This window comes from Schistocerca cancellata, chromosome 1, assembly GCF_023864275.1.
Source record: "Schistocerca cancellata isolate TAMUIC-IGC-003103 chromosome 1, iqSchCanc2.1, whole genome shotgun sequence".
Lineage (NCBI taxonomy): Eukaryota > Metazoa > Arthropoda > Insecta > Orthoptera > Acrididae > Schistocerca > Schistocerca cancellata.
In genome coordinates, this window is record NC_064626.1 from 369,289,030 (window position 1) to 369,312,074 (window position 23,045).

Genomic DNA, 23,045 nt, shown 5'->3' on the forward strand with positions numbered 1-23,045 from the left:
ACAAGGACGAGTGACTGACAGTGCTCCAGGAAAGAGTTGCATTCAGATCACAAGATGGTAACTCGGACTAATGGCAGTCTAACTAATAATAACTAATAATAATCTTGGTGACGCTACCTGACACCCAACAAAACAAATGCAAGAAGTAAAATTACGCCAAAGCCGGAACCGACGGTCTGGGCTCCGCCCGCAGAATACTTTGCTTAGGGCGCCCACAACAAGAAGCAATGGCTACCACTAAGGTAGAAGAAAGCCACCCAACCTGCAATCAAGAAGCTGTCAAACTCACACGCCTCACCGGACAGCGGCGGAAGGCGAAGAAATGTACACTGCCGTTACATACACTAACCCCCAGGGAACGTAACAGGGGCGTTAGCTGCCACAAGACAGCACGTCAAAGAACCGGATCTTGAATAGTCAGCCGTGGCTCAACACTGCCTAGAAAAGTGGGATAAAATACAATTTGCAATAAAAGGACGAGAGTCTTGCCTGAGACCACATCGTACTAGGATTCTCTTATCAAAGAAGCGTCCAAAATATGAATAAACAGAAACAGGTTTAACAGAGACCAAGGACACACATTTAATAGGGCATGGGGGCGGCTTTGGACGCAGGTTTGATGCGGGAGCGGCTGTTTCAAACGTGGCGCTGGCCACTCGCGCCATGTGACGTCAGATGTACCGGCCCTGCAGCGAACTTGTGGTGTCCGCCACACTTCGTGAACGCTCGGCTCCATGTTGGGCCCATGGGAAATCAATATTTAATGGAATATGTACCCACAAAGGTCTTAATTTTGACGTGTGCTATCGAAAACATGCATATATTTAAAAGACCAGTCAGCAATTTTTACTGAAATATTTACTCGCTCCCTGGTGTATACGCGTCACGGCCGGCTTCCTCTGGGGCCTTGGTCCCCCCGCGGCGGGACGGAGCCGCTAAGAGCTGCCCATTTGCCTTCCGCGTATGCACCGCACCGGCCATCTCTGGATGGTTCCAGACGCTGCCATTACATATATATTAAGCAGAACAGCGTGCCAGCCCCGGCAGTCACTGAGTGATGACGGTGGCGGAGACAGCTGTCGAAAGGTCGAGCCTTTTATTCGAAATGACGGGGCCCGTAAACCGAGAAGATTTTATTGAAGCATGCCACCGCGAAAGACTCCGAGGTCAAAGAGACTGTGTGTGCTTAAAGCACTTCTCTCCATTTACGAAGGATCCCGAAATCCCTTTCGGTGCGTGTTGTTCCTTGTGTCTGGCAGAAAGCAACCCGCTCTACAGTACTGTAAGTCATGATGTCGACGGGCAGGCGATGCTTACAAGGAAAGGTGAATCACTGATTTCGGCAAGTTTCGGCAGACTACACCTCCTTCAGAGTAACAAAGCGGCTGACATGCGAGCGTGGGACGGGACAATGCAGTCGTTTCACGTTTGTCGGAGCTCACTAAACCGCTGCGGCAGCAATAGCTGCGCAATTTCCCGTTAATGTGCAATACTGGATTTCCTTAGCAGGGTGGTAATAGTCCTACCACTTTTCTGAACACTTTAGCACCTCGTTTAAGACATGTTGTCACGTAAAATAAAAACGCTGAACAGAGAAGCAGTGCGGACAGCGGAAACGTATCACCATCGTTACGTCATCGGCCGCAAATGTCGTTTGTAACTGTGGCGAATGACACCTATGTAGCAGAGCGATACGACAACGAAGAAGAGAATTGAAATCGCGACCAAGTCCGTTCTCTGACAGGTTGTTGCTACTGTAGCTGTCTCGTCAACAAGTAGCTGTCAATCACTTTGTTAATCTCTTCTAGTTACAGTCGTAGTACTGCCAAAAGTAATCCCTCTATAGGGATCTAGGGCCATATGTTTCCGTTCCAGATATAATCGACGTCAAATGTCACCGTAGGGGGTCTGTTTCGGCTCACGATGGAATTGTTATAAATTTGACTTGTAAATAATAGATTTCAGCTATCAGTCGTCCTTTGGAATTTTTATTGGCAGATCTAGATTTCAGCTAGAAATTAGCCATTCTCAATGCACTATCATTTTTGGTCAATGCATATAATACCTGTTGGTCGGGCTTTGTCCAGTTCATTGAATACTCAATTCCGCTGAAGACTAAATGAATTTACACTTACAAAAACCCGAGATTAATCCTCTTAAACAAAGAAACACACACGAAATTTAATAAATATACTACGTGGAAAACACAGAAAAAGATAACCACTTAACGTGTCGCTCTGTAGACGCACTCGTATCACAGCCGAGAGCATGTCCTTTTTGGAATGTTATATTTCGGATGGTAAATCAAATCAACATATCTAGGATTGTCTTTGTCTGTGCGTTGGAATCAGCTCTAATTTGCTGACAGCAGCTCTCATTACTGTTACTGATACTGAAGACGATGAAGATGAATACAAAGACAGTGCTGAGATTATTCTAACTTCGTACACTTACACACTATCGGCGTGTATATGAATGAGTACAGAATTGCAGTTCTCTGTGAGACGTAGAACGGCCATCAGAGTGCACAAGAGTTATTCGTCCTAGCAGGCCTGGTAGGGTATATAAGGAGCGTGAGGAGCGCCAGATGAGAGACGACCAGTACGTTGTGTTCTGTTGACACCCGCGCATCGGCGGTGCCAAGAGTATAGAGAGTGCACCAACGGCGAGTGGAGTCGCATGACCTTCTCGAACGAGGTCACATTCAGTATGAGTATTGATTCTGGATGTAACCTCGTATGGCGAGAGGTGGGAATATGTAATGTACCCAGGATCTCAGTTAAACATGACGGTTTTGATGATCCAAATGTTAACAGTATGAAGAGGCATAATGTTGGATAGGCGTCCTGATTTTTATGGATGACAATAAGCAACCCTTTCGAACAGCGCAGATACCTTACTAACCATGTGGCCACCATGTGAACACATTGCTCAACATGCACTTCCGTATGTAGTGCCCACACACCCTATTAAAAACTATGTCCTGCCACTTGTGATGTCCAGGGGATAGTCATAAATCGCAGTGCAATTATTGGCTTTGGATAAAATTGTCGTTTCTGTTCATCTCATTCTGCGTTTCTTTCAGTTACCTTCTGTACTGTGCTACAGCAGCTCTTTCTATGTTCGAACAAGTTTCGTCGAGTTACTTTCTTCCTCAAGTCTGGCACATTAGTGTATTCAAAAATGGTTCCAATGGCTCTGAGCACTATGGGACTTAACATCTGAGGTCATCAGTCACCTAGAATTTAGAACTACTTAAACCTAACTAACCTAAGGACATCAGACACATCCATGCCCGAGGCAGGATTGGAACCTGCGACCGTAGCGGTCGCGCGGTTCCAGACTGAAGCGCCTAGAACCGCTCGACCACACCGGGCGGCATTAGTGTATTAGCACACTATTTGGACACCATGCGTTTGTGTACGAAAACAGTAGGAACAGCTAAAACAGATAGTTCGTTTTAAATCACAATGATTTCCGATTTATCACGCACGTTCTCCAGAGAGCGTATGCCAGGCTGCGGCTACCATGTCCGAAGCAATACCGATGGATTCTTCATTAGGTAAAACTGTCCCCGATTGCCGTTTCCTTTTCTGTGTAATTCTGTTTGCGTAATCTTTAGGCAGTGATAATTCCTGTTCCTTGTGGCTAGTTGTTTGGTTTTTTTACGACGCACAGATGAGCCAAAACCTTGTGACCACTGCCCACTCTCAGACTGAATGCCACCCGGTAGCCTTGGCTGCACGTGACGGGCTAAAGGAGTTGTATAATAGAAGCAAAGAGGAATGGCGAATCATTCTAATGTCGATACAGACCGTAAATTGGGGGGGGGGGGGGAATCTAATGACACAAGCGACTCTGACAAAGGGCAGATTGCTACGGCGCGGCGCCTGGGAACAAGTATCTCGGAAACGGCCAAGATGGTCGGCTGTTCTCTCACTGATGTAGCGAGAATCTTTGGAAAGTGATTGAAGGACGGTGAAACCAAGCATAGGGGAAAAGGTACTGGACGTCCACACCCCATCATAGAACTTGGAGGTCGAAGACTTACCGCCGCGCGGAGTGGCCGCGCGGTTTGAGGCGCCATGTCACTGACTGCGCGACACATCCCTCAGAACCTTCCTTTGGCATGGGTGTGTGTGTTGTTCTTAGCATAAGCTAGTTTAAGTAGTGAGTAAGTCTAGGGACCTATGACATCAGGAGTTTGGTCCCAAAGGAATTCACACACATTTGAACATTTCAAGACTTACCCAGTCTGTAAAGGATGATAGGTGGCGACATATGGCATATCTGAAAACAAAGTGCAATGCTGGTGCAGGCACAAGTGTTTTTTAAAACACCTATAAACGTACACTGTTGAACGTAGTTCCGCAGCAGACGACCCCTAAGTGTTCCCATGTTGACCAAATGGCATCGTCAATTACAGTTGTAGTGGGCAGGACCGAATATTCGAAATTAAGCCGTGGATCAAAGGAAACGTGTCACGAGTAGTGTTTCTTGTTACACCGGGTCGTTGATCTTGTCCAGATACTCTATCGTCGAGGCGAATGGCTGTATGGAGCATGATGATGATGTGATGATGATGTTTGGTTTGTGGGGCGCTCAACTGCGTGGTTATTAGCGCCCGTACAATTACCCAATCTTTGCTCAGTCCAATTTCGCCACTTTCCTGGATGATGATGAAATGATGAGGACAACACAAACACCCAGTCATCTCGAGGCAGGTGAAAATCCCTGACCCCGCCGGGAATCGAACCCGGGACCCCGTGCTCGGGAAGCGAGAACGCTACCGCGAGACCACGAGCGGCGGACTCACGGAGCATGAACCACGTCACAGTCGCAGTGCGGCGAGGCCAGTATTATGTAACTTAGAACATTAACCTGTGCTTCCACTGGACCTGTGGTAGGAATCAAAGGCTCCATGGTAGTTGTAGACTACGTGAACATTATTGCGAAGCACTTGCAGCGCATCACGCATGATTTCTTCTATGATGAAGTCTTTCAGCAGGATAACACAGCATGCAAGAACCGGCTTGAGTGGTTTGTGGAGCATGATAATGAACTCACGTTGGTATCTTGACCATTAAATTTCCTTCATCTGAACCCGATGGAGCACATGTGGAACGGTATTGGGCGCCCGCAGTCCTGCATCACGAGACCTTCACGTAGGCATCTGGTGCCACATAGCCCCGGAAACCTACCAAGGACCTATCGAAACCATGTCACGGAGAATCGCTGCTGTAGTGCGCTCCAGTGGTGGAGCAACTAAGTCCGTGACGCCACTGTACACCACTGTACACCAAAACCTGTCTGTAAGTTGGAAATGCTAGCGTACATGTAGTGCACTACTGGAGGTCGTCTTGTTTAATAATCTACCGGTTAGTAACGCAATTGCAGCAGATGGCGACGAGCCGTCCCTCACACACGTGAGAACAGCGTGCGATTTGTCCTCGCCGCGTGACCGAACTGTGCAATGAGGCCCGCGCACACACAATGAGCGCGGAAACAGCCCGCACTGTTGGCCAATGCAAAGGCCGTGGGCCGAGGCCCTACAACTGACAACCAGTGTTTGCTGCGGGATGTGCGAACGACGCTTCGTCACCTCTTTGTTCCAACAACTTCAGTACTTATCCAGTGTTGAAGGCAACTTACTGGTTCATTAGCGTCTGCTACAGTTGCCTATTTTGAGAATTACGTTGCTCTTTCATTGTATTTTCTTACTTCAACTGTGCCAATGAACGAACCGAGGAAAAGTTCCTAGAACAAAGGTGACACAGGCATTTAATCAAAAATTTATCATACCATAGCATGTTCCAGTAGCGTGAAATTTTGCCTGTATGCGTTAGTAAAGGCAAAAAACTATTATTTTTGGAAAAAATGACATTGCCAAATTAGAAAATCGTATTGACACACTGTTTTAGCAAATCTGACCTTCCAGACATTATCACTTTAGTGTTTGCGCTACTGACTGGTCTCACCCATTATTGGTCACTCTCAAGCTAATGGCAAAAAGAAAAAAAAATGACAATCATTAGAACAGAATGATGTTCATATTTCTGGATTCTTCCGTCACTTACTGGTAGAACAGTTTCGCATTCAACGTTGGAAAACAAACAAACTTTTGCTTATTTCGAAGCGGTTTTCAGCTTTACCGTCAGGAAACAAATGAAGAGCGTTCGCTAGAGACACTAGTGTGTTGGAGGTGAATGTGAACACTGGGACTGAGATTGGAAGTGATTCTAGTGACCACATTCGTCTCCACAAACTTCAACTGCGTTATATTTACCGTTATAGCACACTACATTTTTCATTACAACTTTTAGATTACATTCACATAATCTGCAAATTTAATTTTGTGTTTGTTTCCGTTGTGCACAATGTTTCATTTTATCCATCATATAAAGCGTAATTTAACAGTGCATTTTAACACGTTCAGTGCATATGCCGAGTGATGAGTGCTCGACTTTGAATTTCTCACATAATGCCATGACGAAATGTTCTATCTCCGGCCGGCCCATTGTTGCAGACTTCTATGTCGCCCCAGTGCAAAATGCACTTGACGTAACGAACTAATGACGGTTTCAGACTGTTTGTTCTGCATATTATCTGACACCGGAAAAGACAAGTGCATCCATTCAGGTTCGTGAAATACAGACTGATTATCGTGTACAGCTCCCTGAGCCTTGGCTAATTCTGTATTTACTAATTCAAGTTGTTCGCTAGTGGCACTACATCATTGTGAAATCATTTTCTATATACTCTTTAATTTTATGTAACTCCTGCTTGATCATGCTTTTAGAATGATCTGTTTCAATTGAAATGTGTGTAAGTATGGCCTGCACTTTTTCTATTCAGCAATTTGTACATCCTTTTTGGATGTTCAAGTTGCAAGTTTGGCGGCAAATGGATCTTTCTGCACTGCGAACTGTTCACTAACTTTTTTCTCTTCCTCAAGCGACAAATTAGTAACACATTCAGGTAACTGCCTAACAGCGACAGACAGCGAGCGTTGAGCTTGTTTTATTTCGCCTACTTCAGCAGTCAGCGGAATAAGTAACCCAATCTTAGCTCTTTTAAATCAGTTACTTTCGTTAGAAATACGCTCGTGTTCATCAAAAATTTCTTTTGCCAAGATGACTCACGACTCGGAAAATTCCTTTGCCAACACGGCTTGCGAGTTGCATATGTACTGTTTTGCCTGCATAGCAGCCACTTGGTTGAGTACTGCGAACAATGTCCCGCTAAAAAATTCTATTCTTCAGAATATTGCCGGTAATAGGTCCTTATTTTCATTACCTTGAACAATAGTTTCAATATTCTCAACAATGGGTTGAATATTACTTTCATCTATTCCGTCCATATTTGTCTGATCTCCTATCTTTACCATAACATCCGGAAATTCTAAATTCAAAAGTTGACAATTAAAGCAATTAATAATTAAATACAACACACGTAGATCGGCCAGTTATTCCAATAAATAAGCGCAATGACTACGTCAGAAATCTAGTAGCGTTTCTCCTTTACTCTTACACGATGCTCAACTCTTTGACCCCAAATCCCAAATATCAGCTAATGCTACTTTAGAAACGAAATTTCCTATTACTACGACTGAAGTTTGAAATTTTGACTAATAGAACTTGGTACCAGCAAGAGACATCTCAGGAGTAAGTAACATATATTTCCATCTTCCTTGCAGCTACACCGACAAATTTCTCGACTGTGGGACCTCTTCTTCCTGTTATTCGATTAATCCTCTTCCACTCATATTCAACTTCATGTAAATAGAAGAAACACACAACCAATAATACTACTACTAACTTTCAGGATCTGTTATGGTTGACAATTAAACCATCTCTTTCACAATAGACTTACAAAATTCCAAATCCAAGCTACTGATTCAATTATTATTATTAGAGCAGATCTTACTGTTTGGTGACTAGATAAATGTCACACGCTGTGCAATGCCTATACAGCTGTGCAGTTAGTAGTTGGCGACTAATTTATTTATTTATTTATTAACGGCAGAAAACAACTAAAACAAATTCCCAATCTGCAGGCTCTAAAAGCCGCGCGGGATAGCCGCGCGGACTAAGGCGCCTTGTCACGGTCCGTGCGGTTCCCCCCGTCGCAGGTTCGAGTCCTCCCTCGGGCATGGGTGTGTGTGTTGTCCATAGCCTAAGTTAGTTTAAGTTAGATTAAGTAATGTGTAGGCTTAGGGACCGATGACCTCAGCAGTTTGGTCCCATAAGACGCTACCACAAATTTCCAATTTTCCAGGCTCTAAAGCGCTTGCCCATGAGCCAGCAGCTAACATCATAACGCACAAGTCATCTCAGTTACCAGAAAATGGAATAATTTACTGATTAATTACATTCAGAAAACCAATAATTACGTAAAACAGTCTCACTACTTTATTTATTGTAATCTTCAGCCAGCATCAGATACTAGGACGCCAATATTAATCGTGCAGGTACATCTTGTAACAGTGAACAAAACTGGCTGAAGCAGACTCTCTTCACGTAATACGTCTACCTCTGTCTAATGAAAAAATGAATATTCTCTTAACACTTTCGCGTCATCTTGTATGAAATCGTGGAACAGTAGAAGTGCAGTAGCGATAACTATAGGCGCACAGTGATCTTTACTGCAGCCACTCACACAACAGCTAACTCTGACCTCCATACGACGTAAAATTCTTCTGAGACATTACAACAGGAAGTCATCGTACATCAAGGCACATAATTCTGACAACACCAAAAACAAAATGTAGTAGTCCGAATATGGATGAAAACGCGAACTCGTTGTGATAAAATTAAATTTTCAAAAATACCATCACAGTTTATTATTTCTAGCTTATTTAAACAAGATTAATGATGTGCTGTTTAAAGTTTGCTGAAAGTAATAAATTATCGCCCGAAAACGATGAGCAGGTGCTTTCCTGAAATATCCGAACATTTTAGCGAGATTGTCCGAACCAACGACCGAGAGCTCATCATCAATATTAATGATACATTACGAACTGATCTTCTTTGTTTTAGTGACCGCAGCTAAGTCAAATTAGGTGGTAGAAGCGTTGTTAATCATACAGCAGCATATTTAGCCTGGCCATTTGTAGCCGGTTCCAGCTGTCTCCTTTCATTCAATATAGCACGTGTCTCTCACTTTCACGCAAGGAAGTAGATAGATGGTGAAACGTGTCGTAGTACTATTTTCGGTTTGAGTTAATGGATACTGTTGTACTGTTTCTGATACTGTTGTGTTTGGTATCATATTTCAGCCACATACTGTATGCGACCATTGTACCAAATCACAATTATTTATGGATTAAAACTGCCATCGATTCAACTTTGCGTTAAGCTGGCAGGACAGTCTCTTTAATTTTTATTCTGCAGTTATTTCAATTCCCAAGTAGGTTGTATAATATTTACCTTTATTTACATGCCTTCACCTGTCTATAATAGTACCTCCCGACAATAAATTTCGGGTTGTAGCATTCGTTTTTACTGTGGAACGGTGTCATCAGATTGTATTTGCATTTGCTTCTGGAAAATGGCGACGTATCAAGCGAAAGCTAGAGTTTCATCTACGTCTTAAGGTGTAAAGTTACAGTATTCGTACTGGCTGCGATGGGTTCATTAAGGAGCGGAATGGGCTGTTCGAGATCCAGCACATTAAAGAATCGCGGTTGTCTTCAGTCAATTATCAGAGAAGCTGATTTGTGGGATGCGAACTGATAGTGCATGGTGGGGGGGATAATGGATTTCCAATTCCAGAATTCGCCTTACAACCAAGTGAAGCCTACAGCAAGTCTTGTTCAGAGCTGAGGGATTGGAACCATAATTTATTCCTGGAACATTGTCATTGGTCGAGGCTATGATCCCAGCCTATATAGCGCGTCCTTTCTATACAGCTGCAAGACAACGAAAGATAACCTTCTCATCTCGATTATGGACGGCGATATCGCTGAAACAACTAGTTTTTGGTATATCACTCTTTTTTTAAATCCCAGTTTAACCCATCAGTTAAAACAGCTCAAAATATCCGCTTTCCAAAATAAACGATTTTCTGTTTTTTATTAGTATTATTTCCTGTATAAACGTAGAAATCGAACAAAGTTTGAAAAATTTTGGCTGCTTCCATTTCAAGATACTGTAAGACGTTGTGGTCTCCTGACCTTCATTGCTTACATATTCCGCCCTCACAATCATATTCCGCACATCAAGATGTTTCATTCGAACCTAAACTCGATAAGATAAAGTCAATGTTGTATGAATTCATGTAAACGATATGCAAATAACTAGTAAATCGCAAATGCGCTCCGAGGTTGAAATACTCGAGGCTGGTGTACACACACACAGTCAAGACACGACGGCTGCAGGGGCTTTTAGTTCGGCAGACGCAAACCGCACGCCAGGGGGACCGGTCCCTTCAGAGGACGACTCAGCCTATCTATGTTGGCCGGTGACTGCTCATAGAGAAAACAACGTTTGCCCGAGTGAAAGGAAGAACGACCTCATGTTCGGCTTAAAAGCAAATTCCGCTACATTGTGTGGGAGCGCCCAGCCTACGCATTCTTTACAAACATAACACGCAGTTTCAGAGATTTTCACAGGGAGGCAGCAAACGCCAAACGTCGATGCTACAGATTTCCAGATTGGTCGCTTTAAACGAAACGTCACTCTCCCGTTTTAGAAGAGCAGTGCTGATTGGCAGACGATATTTCTGACGCTCTGAGCTGAAGGAGTAATGGAAGAGACCGAAAGATATACCCCTTCATGTCTGGCGTGGAGAGGCGCCGTTCCGTTGTCGCTCTTGGAGCGAGGAACAAGTCTCTCCTCAGTATTTCACTGGGAGAGCGCCTCTGTCGAGAGGGAATCGGTGTGCGACTCTACGATTGAGTCCTTGCGATTAAGCGTTGTTCACTGTGTTGGCCGCCACACTTATTGTGTGGTGTGAATGGACAGAGCTGTAGTTAAACGCCTGCAAGCGAATTTTTGAGTGGCATCGCGGTGGACTGGTTATCTGATCGGTGTACCACACCAGTAGTTAGACTAGGGGCGAATAGGAGTCCTTGAATTCATCAAGGTGTAGGGAGAGTTTGATTGGCGAAAGTCAATCCAGATAGAACGAATCTTACTTGTCAGCAGCGAGCGGCGCAGACAGCAGTCATCGCAGCTTACGGTATTGTGCGCTACAGCTCTTGCGAGTCCCACATTTCCTCCACAACAGTACACTTCACTGCATTTCACATGCGACAGCCTCGACCATACCTAGCAACATTCTAAAGGATAATTATTCAAGTTGAGTAGGCGCGCCTCACAGCCATTCTGCCAAGTCAATAACAATTTTAAGCTTTGTATAGAAATTTCGTTAGCGAATCCTATCTGTGGTGTCACCGCTAGACACCACACTTGCTAGGTGGTAGCTTTAAATCGGCCGCGGTCCATTAGTACATGTCGGACCCGCGTGTCGCCACTGTCAGTAATTGCAGACCGAGCGCCACCACACGGCAGGTCTAGAGAGACGTACTAGCACTCGCCCCAGTTGTACGGACGACTTTGCTAGCGACTACACTGACGAAGCCTTTCTCTCTTTTGCCGAGAGACAGTTAGAATAGCCTTCAGCTAAGTCCATGGCTACGACCTAGCAAGGCGCCATTAACCATTTCTAGAGAGAGTCCCACTTGTATCATCAAGAAGGCTGTATACAAATGATGGATTAAAGTTAAGTATAACCGCAGCTACGTACTTTTCTTTATAGCATTCATTACGTATCCTGTTCCAGACTTCACGCCAGTCGGCGTGAGTTGACGCGTGCCCTTTCGGTTTCCTCGCCTTGTGTCTAGACTATCTTGTCTAGACACAACACTATCCTTAAGAGGTAACTTCACATTCCGAAAAGAACCCGGAAATAACTTGTTCAGTTCATAACTAAAGGTGCCATTGTGATTTCTCAGAATTTTAGCCAAATAAATAATTATTTTCGTTAGCTTCATGTTTTTCTTACACTAAGTAGCACTACTCCAGTACCAAAGTATCCCACTAGTTACGTAAGAAATTTTGTGAATTTTTGTGTCATTTCCTTACAGCAGACGACTCCAGAAGATATTTATTGCTGAAAGTTTTTCAGGCATTTCTCTTTAGAACGTTAGGAGCGTCTGTCTGACTTCTGTAGTAGTGTAGGGGTGGAAATTGCATCATGCAGGAGCCACAGGGTAAAGGGTACATCTCAGATTAATCTGTTGCGCAGAATGACAGAATAGCACCCACACGCTCACAATACATAGAATCAAAATGCTAAATAAGACAAGCAAATAAAAGTTAACTTAGTGCGTCCACCATTCGCTACTTCTCTCGAATAGTTTGAGTGGTTGAATAACACAAAAAACCAGAAGTATTCTCTTATTGATTCTAATTTTTAGAAACTCTGCTCAAAAGTGATGTTGTAAATGTTCTGGCGTAATCACAAGCGCCGGCACGAGGACGAAGAACACACGAGCAGAGAAGGCTGTGAGACGACGCCAGCCAATAGTATGCTGACTAGGACCACACCACCACAGGAGCGGCCTCTAACCGAAGAGAATATAAGCGCCGCTCCTGCCAGCCTCGACTCCCCCCCTCCCTCCTTCTGAGCGGATTTCCCCTCCTACTCCCCCTCCATCTCTTGTGCCTCATTTCAGTGTCTCTGCGCTCCCTCCTGCCCTGTCTTCCCTTTTCCTCTCCCGCCCCATGTGTCTCCTGCCTCTTCGTGAACCCACGGTTGCCTCTCCTCTCTTCCTCCCGCCGCTTCCCCAGCTGCCCCATGCTCTCCCCTCCTTTTCCATCCTCTCTGACCTTTCCCTCGGCAGGTCCCACCTGGTAGTTTTATTCTTCGTCGTGTGTGCTCCAAGTGGGTTTTAAGTGTGTTGTTTCGGAGTGTTTTTAATACTGTGGCCAACTTTTAACCTGTGCATGCGCATCCAGTGTCTTCTCTGTGTTTTAAGAATCGCCAACTGTGTTTTTTAACTTTCTGGTGACTTTTTTCACTGTCCCCAATGAACGTCTACGTGTCAGTGTATTTTTACCTCCATTTTCTCCCCTTACTCTGTTTTATGTTCCCCTTTTTATCTCCTTATGTATGTATTATTTTATTCTTGTTTTAGTTGTCATGTTACTCGGCTGAAGAGCAGCGGATTGTGCTGCTGACAGCCCTCCCGTGCCCATATGGAGCAGGGGAATGAAATTACAATAAAGAATAAAAAAAAAACTTCCTCGACCGCACAGTACTACATAGGACAGTATTAGACCCGACCTAGCAGAGAGTGCTACGATAGCAGTTATTAGTGATCCATATCCATCGCTTGTATGGACATTGTTTATAGCGGAAGACATTGACTGTTTGCATGTCGTCCATTCCTTGTCACAATGTGTAAATTCAAAGTCAAGTATTGTCAATCTTCTTTATTGCTTGAGTTGTTGTATAGCTATCCGAGAATGCAGCATCCTTTAGGCACCCTATAAGAGACGAGTGAGCAGGACCCAACAGTAATCGCAGATCATACCTCTTCTTGGGCATTACGAATGGTCAGTGCTAAAGGGTAAAAACTGAGGTTAAATAATTCTGTTTTTCATATTAATTTGTGTGGATTCAAAGGCTATAGCACATAAAAGCATATTATGTAGACACAAGCTTTCTATCCTTGTCGCCGGTCGGAGTGGCCGAGCGATTCTAGACGCTACAGTCTGGAACTGCGCGGCCGCTACGGTCGCAGGTTCGAATCCTGCCTCGGGCATGGATGTGTGTGATGTCCTCAGGTTAGTTAGGTTTAAGTAGTTCTAAGTTCTAGGGGACTTACGACCTTAGAAGTTGACTCTCATAGTGCTCAGAGCCATCTATCCTTGTCATAAACTATAAATGAATCGTTAAGTTTTTAGTTTTCTCCTCGTATGATGTAGCAAGTTTGTTGTGGTTATTCCCGTTTTTAATCTTTTAAAGCAAATGGAGCATTGTACATCACTGAAACCGCACTTCGTAAAATACTTTCCAATCTAGAGATGTCGTCGCTCTGTAATGCAACTAATATCCGACGACGACAGCGGAAAACTGCCATATAGACCAGATGGGGCAAGTTTTGCACATTGCGTGTACACTCATGCCCTCTCAGGGGACACCGCCTTATCGTAGGCACCTTCAGTGCCGGGCGGAAGGGTTTGGTGTGCCGGCGGTTGCGTAGCTGCTGGCAGTGTCACCCAAGCCGGAGTGGTCTCAACTGAGGAGCCAGACAAAGTGTGTCTGACACCATAGGGTAGGGAAGGGACTCAATAAGCTAGGTCGTCGACCCCTCTAGGGGTGCTAACCTCGAAATAAAAAGGCCGGTCCTCCAGTTTGGGGGATGAGCTCAGGGTTGAAAAACCTGCCTCGTAAAACATCTAAACACATCAAAAATGTTTTGCATCACCTCAGTTCCGAGAGTTCTGGAACCTGTACAGAAAATTGGAATAGAGATCAACATTTGATAAGATATACATTTATTTGCTTAAAAAAACATACACTTGGAAACACGTCAATCAACATCTGGAACGCGCAAAAAATTTTTGCTTTATCCTTTGTATCTTGTTTTCTTAGTTTGTGCCAAATAACATCGAAAATTCAAGGGGCCTAATTAAGTAGTTCAAAACACTTCTTTTGTCGCCAAATTTCGATTGAAAAAAAAGCAGGATATATTCTGGGATATCGTGGAATATTCCCTCTTCAGCCCCTTCTGATAGCTGGCGGTACTGTATGTAGCCTTCAAAATTGCGTCTGTAAAGGAGGTGCGTTCCAAGCAGAGAGGTATCATTGCGTTTCTTTCGGTGGAAAACCATAGCATCGCATATATTCATAGGCGCTTGGAGAATGTCTACGGAGACCTAGCAGTGAACTAAAGCACGGTGAGTCGTTAGGCTAAGCGTCTGTGATGACAGCAAAAGGTCGCGCAAACCTGTCCTATCTCCCACGTGCCGGCCGGCCACACAGCTGTGGCTCTTGTTGTGTTGGAACATGCGGACATTCTCATTCGAGGTGATCGACGAACCAGCCGGCCGGGTTGGCCGAGCGGTTCTAGGCGCTACAGTCTGGAACCGCGCGACCGCTACGGTCCTTAGGTTAGTCAGGTTTAAGTAGGTCTAAGTCCTAGGGGACTGATGACCTCAGAAGTTAAGTCCCATAGTACTCAGAGCCATTTGAATCATTGATCGACGAACCACAATCAGACACCTCGTCGCGCAACTGGACGTCTCTGTTGGTAATGCTGACACACTCGTCCACCGGCTTGAATACTCAAAGGCGTTTGCCCGCTGGGCTGCGCGCCGCCCAACAGGAGACCATGCAGTACAGAAGGACCATCTGTGCGGAATTGTTTGCGCATTACGAGGCTGATCGTCACAATTTTTTGTCGGACATTGTCACAGGCGATGAGACGTGGGATCATCACTTCGAACGGGAAGCAAAACTGCAACGCATGGAGTGGAGCCACACCGTTTTTCCTCCGAAGAAAAAGTCCAAACCCGCACTTTCAGCAGGTAAAGTCGTGGCGACGGTCTACTGGAATCCGAAGGCGTAACTCTGTTTGATGTCCTCCATCATGCTGCAACGATCAACTCTGAAATGTACTGTCCTACCCTATGGAAATTGAAGAAATGACTTTAGCGTGTTCGACGCCACCTAAATGCAGACGAACTTCTCTTTCTCCGCGACAACGCAAGGCCTCACACAAGTGTGTGTGAATTCCCAAGGGACCAAACTGCTGAGGTCATCGTTCCGTAGACATACACGGTAGTTAAACTAAACACACCCAGGACTCGAACCTCCGGCGGGAGGGGTGCGCAATGCGTGACATGGCGCCTCAAATCGCGCGGCCATTCCGCACGGCCTCACACAAGTCTTCACACACGATTGGAGCTCACAAAGCCTCATTGGACTGTTTTTCCTCATCCATCCTACCGCGGGGATCTCGCACTGTCGACTTCCATCGCTCTGGCCCAACGCAGGATGCTCTCCACTGGAAGAAGTACGTGCATGATGGGGAGGTTATTGATGCAGCAAGACACTGACTCGTACGTCGGCCAGTAGAGTGGTATTACGTGGGCATACAGTCCGTCCCAGCAAGGTTGTGTAAAGCCGTCGCACAGAACGGAGATTATCTTGTAAATTACATAAACATGTGTCCCAGAACAACAAATAATTAGTGTGTACTCCATTAAAGTTTACCTAATGTCCAATCATGTTCATGCATTTGAAAAAAAAAAAAAAATGTAGAGCAAAAGTTAAACGCCCGCACATACACTTCATAAAAGTTGAACAACGTAACAATAAAATGCACAATTTTGTAAAGCATACTAGCCAAACGTTAATAGAGGATGATGTACACACATATGTAGATTACCACAAAAATGGAAGTCTAGTAAATTCGGTCAGTAGGCACATCAAACTCACTCGTCACTCGTGAGGATGGCAGCCACTCGGGAGCGGGGCAGCGAACGGCTCTTGGCTCGAGCATAGGCGCTCACTAGCGAGGCGACTCGGTCATAGTCCTAGCGGAAGGGAAATAGGCGAAGACTGGTAACTAAAGGCCTACAATGAAAACTGCACGTATGATGTGTACACGTTGGATGAATTCATTATTTACTCTTCATAATATTTTTATCTTTGTATTCTCGCTCTTTTTTGTTCGGAAATATTGTAGAAAAAGGAAATAGGCATACGATTTGTTCGTTGAGCATGTGCCAAGAAGTAAAACATTTATGTTATAATGAGACTCAAGTTATGATGTCATTTCATGGCTGTGGACGAAAAACATTCTTTATACTAAAACGAAAAATAAGATTAAAACTACTAGAGTAATGGAATCAGTTAATGAAGTAGAGGTTGAGATGACGTAACATAGTAAATGACATCCGCGTGTTTAGAATGCAAAAATCTATTGGTAACAGAAAATTCTGAATACAAACCTGTATATAACGTTTATCTTATGTGAGTGGACGCTATTTACACAGATTATTTGTGTTCCATGTCACATGATATGACTGTCTTCAGTTTTCACAAAATAATTTCCTAGTCCCTATTCTTGTTACGAATTAACAAAATTTCATTGACACGTTCTGGATCGGTATAGCAGCGCTTCTCAGACTGCCCTGCTGAAATTTCTTTCACTTGCAGTGCTACCAGCGGGAACGCAGAGGATTTCTTTCGCAACTTTAAAGAGGTCGGGGAGGACATAGGAACTGGCACCACGACAAAACGTCCTTGACATTACGATCTGGGGCGTCCATGTTGAAGTATTTCTCAAGTTCATCTTTGTGTTTAGAAGTTGATGAGCACCAGCTTCGGAATTTCTTTACAGGAGAGAGAATGTGGTCTTCTTTCTCTTCTTCCACGACTACACTGTTTAGCTTCTGACAAAAAGTTTGATAAATATTTTCTTTTTTCTCTTCACCCAGTACAAGAGATCCCTGAAATATGGGTGAAAAATTGTAGGCATGTAATGAGAATCCTGTAGTTAGTTAATAACTTTCTCTTTAGGTAGCGTTCTGAACGTCCTTTCAGCAATTTCATTACTGCATTGCCGACGGCACCACGAAATACAAGATCGGTTCTGTTTCACGCTCCGGGTCATTTGTGGTCTCTTTAGAAGGTTCAAGGAATTAAATTACGCCCTCCATTATATCAGGCTGATACGAAGATACCATTTTTCCAACAGGAAATTCTCCGTTTCAGTTTTTGTGAATGAAACGAATCTAACATCATGTAGATGCTACTCCATCTTGTTTCAACATCTTGATGCAACGTTTTCTTCTAATCTTGCCACCAAATCGGAGCGTTTCATATATCCTACACTTCTTCGCACTTCCAGGATGGGTTCGTAAATATCAAGCAATTCTTTACTGAGGAACGTGTCAGCCAATGTGTACCTTAATACTGTCTTTGTACAGTGCATTGCACATGGCAGACGTTTGTGGTGTTGAAAAGCTTTCTTTATGTTCGGCTCTTGACCCGTCACAAACGTCACTTTGTTTAGTTCCAGAGGAACTGTTTCAGACAATTTTCCATTTAATTCTGTAAGAATATTTTCACTCGTTTCTGAAACGTCTGGATACTTCGTTGTGAGGAGCACATTATTTCTGGGTTCATACCTGTCCTCAGAGCCTACGATAATGCTAGATGTGACAGTCAGACAATGTACTTTGCTATAACTGTCAGTCCAAAGATGGCACGTCATACAAACCTCGACCTGGTCAATAGCTTTCTTTACTTGAGGCAAGAACTCATTTCTCACTTGGTGGGCAATATATTTTGTATGTCGCGAGACAGTCCTCGGAGAAGGCAAAATCTCTTGTGCTTTACTCACCATATTTGAAACCAATATCGATTAGTCCTTGTGAAAGGCTAATGAACCGTTCCCTGCTAGCAGTGCTGAAACACCGTACATCCAACGCACGCATTTTCACACACTTTTCCCTCATTGTTTTTTTATCGATGTTCGAAACTGTTGTAGATGTTGAATTTATGACACTTTATATATCGTATATCTTTTCAAGCTCCTGGTGCTTCTATTGTATACGAGTAGCGCTTTGCATCTCTCTCTTAGGCTTGGATCGTAACCCACAGAATTTGAAGTCTCCCTGTCACGCACTATCCGCAATTGAAAATTAAAGTAATAACCATCTACCCTGTCGAAAACAGCTCCTATTTTTTTCTAATATCTCTTTAACACAATGAAGCTCTTTTTTCGGGATCTATAAATCAACGAAAAGTAAAGCGGAAAATATTATGATTATTATTCCCACAATGTCCCAACTGCAAATCTGGTGGACAGTTCCATCAGTACACTATAAACATCATTTAAATCTCGATGAAGTCGAAGCAACACGTTTTCGGCTTTCGATCACAAAAAGTACTGTCCATTTTTTTTAAATTTGATTTTTAAGCGAGACTTTCGTCTCTGACTGAGCTTTTCAGCTTTATGTGGAGCTGTGTTAGCTTAAATTACACTATGAGCGAAAGAAATGCATCAGTTTTGATAGTTTGGAATGTGCACGTTCGGCGATCTGTCTGTATGGCCTTAATCGTGCTTTCTAAAGCTTTCAATTAAATGCAAATAAACTCGGCATCAGACTCGTAAAACCATAGCGCAGTTTCTAAATTATATCGTAATAAAAACACATCATATAACGAAAAGTTGTACTGCACACCATAACATCATAAGTCCATTAGGCCATAATGCACTTTAGAAAAGTTAGACTTCAATAGATAGAGGTTCTTTGATAAACTTTCATTCAGTGCAGCAAATAGCTCTTCAAAAAACTCCGCATTTGGCGAAGTGTGTCACTAATTAATTTAAAAAAATTGTTCAAATGGCTCTGAGCGCTATGGGACTTAACATCTGAGGTCATCAGTCCCCTAGAACTTAGAACTACTAAAACCTAACTAACCTAAGGACATCACACACATCCATGCCCGAGGCAGGATTCGAACCTAAGACCGTAGCAGTCGTGCGGCTCCGGACTGAAGCGCCTAGAACCGCACGGCCACCGCGGCCGGCATTAATTGATTCAACTTACGTGATGATGTGTGAATTTCCAAAGTATTTGTTAGACACTGATTTCCTTCCTCTATTAACTACAGATAGTATCTTTCATAGGAAGTATTAAACAGACGAACCAAACACTGGAAGTAAGCACGAGATCACATGAAATTTAGTTTTATTAACTTTTTCGATCATCAAGTGGAAGCAATTAGCAGCATGGAACACAAAACGCTGTAATAATGCTCTGCAAGCTTCAACCCTTCACTGTTCAGAAAGTAAGAGAGACATGAAAATAAATTTTGAATACTCTTGTTTGGCTGTAACTTTTGTAAGTAGGCTGTTTATATTTTCTTATTGGCAAAGTTACGTAGCGCTCTATATGAAAATCACTGGCTGTGCTGTGTGCAGTCTGTGGCTAGTTTGCATTGTTGTCTGCCATTGTAGAGGGGCAGCTGGATGTTAACAGCGCGTAGCGTTGCGCAGTTGGAGGTGAGCCGCCACCAGTGGTGGATGTGGGGAGAGAGATGGCGGAGTTTTGATAATTTGTAATACTGGATGTCAATTATGAATATTAAGGTAAATACATTGTTTGTTCTCTATTAATATCTTTCATTTGCTAACTATCTCTATCAGTAGTTAGTGCCTTCCATAGTTTGAATCTTTTATTTAGCTGGCAGTAGTGGCGCTCGCTGTATTGCAGTAGTTCGAGTAACGAAGATTTTTGTGAGGTAAGTGATTTCTGAAAGGTATAGTTTAATGTTACTCAGGGCCATTCTTTTGCAGGGATTTTTGATAGTCAGATTGCGTTGCGCTAAAATTATTGTGTGCCAGGTTAAGCACAGTCGTGTATAATTTTTTCTAAGTGGACGTTTCATAAGTATAAATTGTTCTAAGGGGACGTTTCATATGTCGACCCTTAGCCTAGGATACCTCACTGGAATCTTCTGATTTTTTTCTTGTAGTTTGTGTGTTTAGTGTAGCTTTTGTTTATTGCTAGCGCGTAATTGTAGAGAGAATCTCCTTTGTAGTTGCAGTCTTTCATTGTTGTACTGTAAAACAGTTGTGGCATGCATGTAGATTTGCACCAAGTATTTCGCAGCTGCGCTTGTAATTAACTAGATATTATTTTCAGTGCTATGTTAATGTGTTCTCTTATTTTTGCTATTCAAATTGTGCTTTTCTCTGTTATCGTGGGTACTCTCTACCAGGACTACAGTGGGCCTGTCCACAATTTCTACAAGGACTACAGTGGGTCTGCATCTCTGGTGGCCCACCAATACTCTCTACCAGGACTGCAGTGGGTCTGCTCTGTGATGACCTACCTACCAATATTCGTCAGAACTTCGAATGACTCTGCTGTGGGTTTGCTCCATTGTGGCCCATTACCTGTCAGCATGTCAAGAGTCAGCACTGTCTTTCCGTTGGAAGGACCACACTACTTCTTCAAGACTGCATGGAAATCCACTACTTCTGTGTGCAATTTTTTTTACTAATGAGACAATGTGAAAAAAAACTGTAATTACTATTGTGATGAACGATCAGGACTGTCTTTATGGACTGTGAGAAAATTTTAGCTTTTGACCAACATTGTATCAATAAGTGTGTGCATTTGATATCTTTCTTACTGTAATTATGAAAAAAATTTTCAAATCTGTATTGGCCACTGGCCAAAAAAATTTGTAAAATTTTTTGTGGGGAGCATGGGGGCTATGTAAGTAGGCTGTTTATATTTTCTTATTGGCAAAGTTACATAGCGCTCTATATGAAAATCACTGGCTGTGCTGTGTGCAGTCTGTGGCTAGTTTGCATCGTTGTCTGCCATTGTAGAGGGGCAGCTGGATGTTAACAGCGCGTAGCGTTGCGCAGTTGGAGGTGAGCCGCCACCAGTGGTGGATGTGGGGAGAGAGATGGCGGAGTTTTGATAATTTGTAGTACTGGATGTCAATTATGAATATTAAGGTAAATACATTGTTTGTTCTCTATTAATATCTTTCATTTGCTAACTATCTCTATCAGTAGTTAGTGCCTTCCATAGTTTGAATCTTTTATTTAGCTGGCAGTAGTGGCGCTCGCTGTATTGCAGTAGTTCGAGTAACGAAGATTTTTGTGAGGTAAGTGATTTCTGAAAGGTATAGTTTAATGTTACTCAGGGCCATTCTTTTGCAGGGATTTTTGATAGTCAGATTGCGTTGCGCTAAAATTATTGTGTGCCAGGTTAAGCACAGTCTTGTATAAATTGTTCTAAGGGGACGTTTCACTTTCTGGGCAATCGGATAGCATTATCGAGGGGAACCACTCATCTAAAGTCAAGTACACAAATTCCTATAAAATTAAACTAGTACTTGTTCCTGGATGAACTACCGTGGTTTGTTCGCTGTCTGTCCAGCAGAAAATGCGTTCCGTCTGCTAACATTCACAGAACGTCCTCTGTAGTCGCATAGCTCTGTAACAAACTGCACTGGCGTGTCTGAGTCTCACGAATGTAATGGAAACCCGTAGCAGGCGCGCGCTGCGGAACTTCTCGGCCCAATTCCCCTCGTGGCTGCGAGTACGACTCACAGCGGTAACGAATTACGAGTGGTCCTGAAGGCTGAGGCAACCCGGCTCTGATGTCTCGCCGCGCGGGGTAGCCGTGCGGTCTTGGGCGTCTTGCACGGTTCGCGCGGCTCCCCCCGTCGGAGGTTCGAGCCCTCCCTTGGGCATGGGTGTGTGTGTTGTTCTTAGTGTAAGTTAAAGTTGGATTAAGTAGTGTGTAAGTCTAGGGACTGATGACCTCAACAATTTGGTCCCATAGAACTTACCACAAATTTCCAAATTTCTAATGTCTACTGTGACTGAGATGATGTCTGTAAGATCAGATGATAATAAGAAAATTTGGAAATTTTTGGTAAGAACCTATGGGACCAAACTGCTGTGGCCATAACAATTCGTGGAGTGGCATAAATGCTTTTCTATCGTTGCTAAAACCGACAGCGAAAAAGAAAATCATGTCGCTCATTTTTACAGCACAACACAGCATTTTCTTTCACGCAGACGATTTTTTCATAAAGCTGTACATTGTTGTTTCAAAAAATATACAGGGTGAGTCACCTAACATTACTACACCTCCCAAACCACAACAAACACGGAATAACCAATTCCGCAGACCGAAAGTGAGAAGAGGGGCTGGTGTAATTGGTTAATACAAACCATTGAGAAATGCACCGAAGTATCATTGTCAACACATACATATGTTTGTTAAATGGAAATCTGTTATTATTTTAGCAACTGAAAATAGAAAAAAATACTTAATCAATGCCGTTTCTTCCACTGTAAAATGTTAATTACATCTAGAGTTATTTGCAACGTAAAGTTGACGCTCGAGCAACTCCTCAGCAGTTCAGTCGTGTGTATTGGAGAGAACCGAATTAATTAAGGATACAAAAAGGAGAGTGACGTAAGTACAGAAGAGACTTGAACAGCAGGTTACGTCCGCATGCTAACATTTTTATTCGTCATTTTC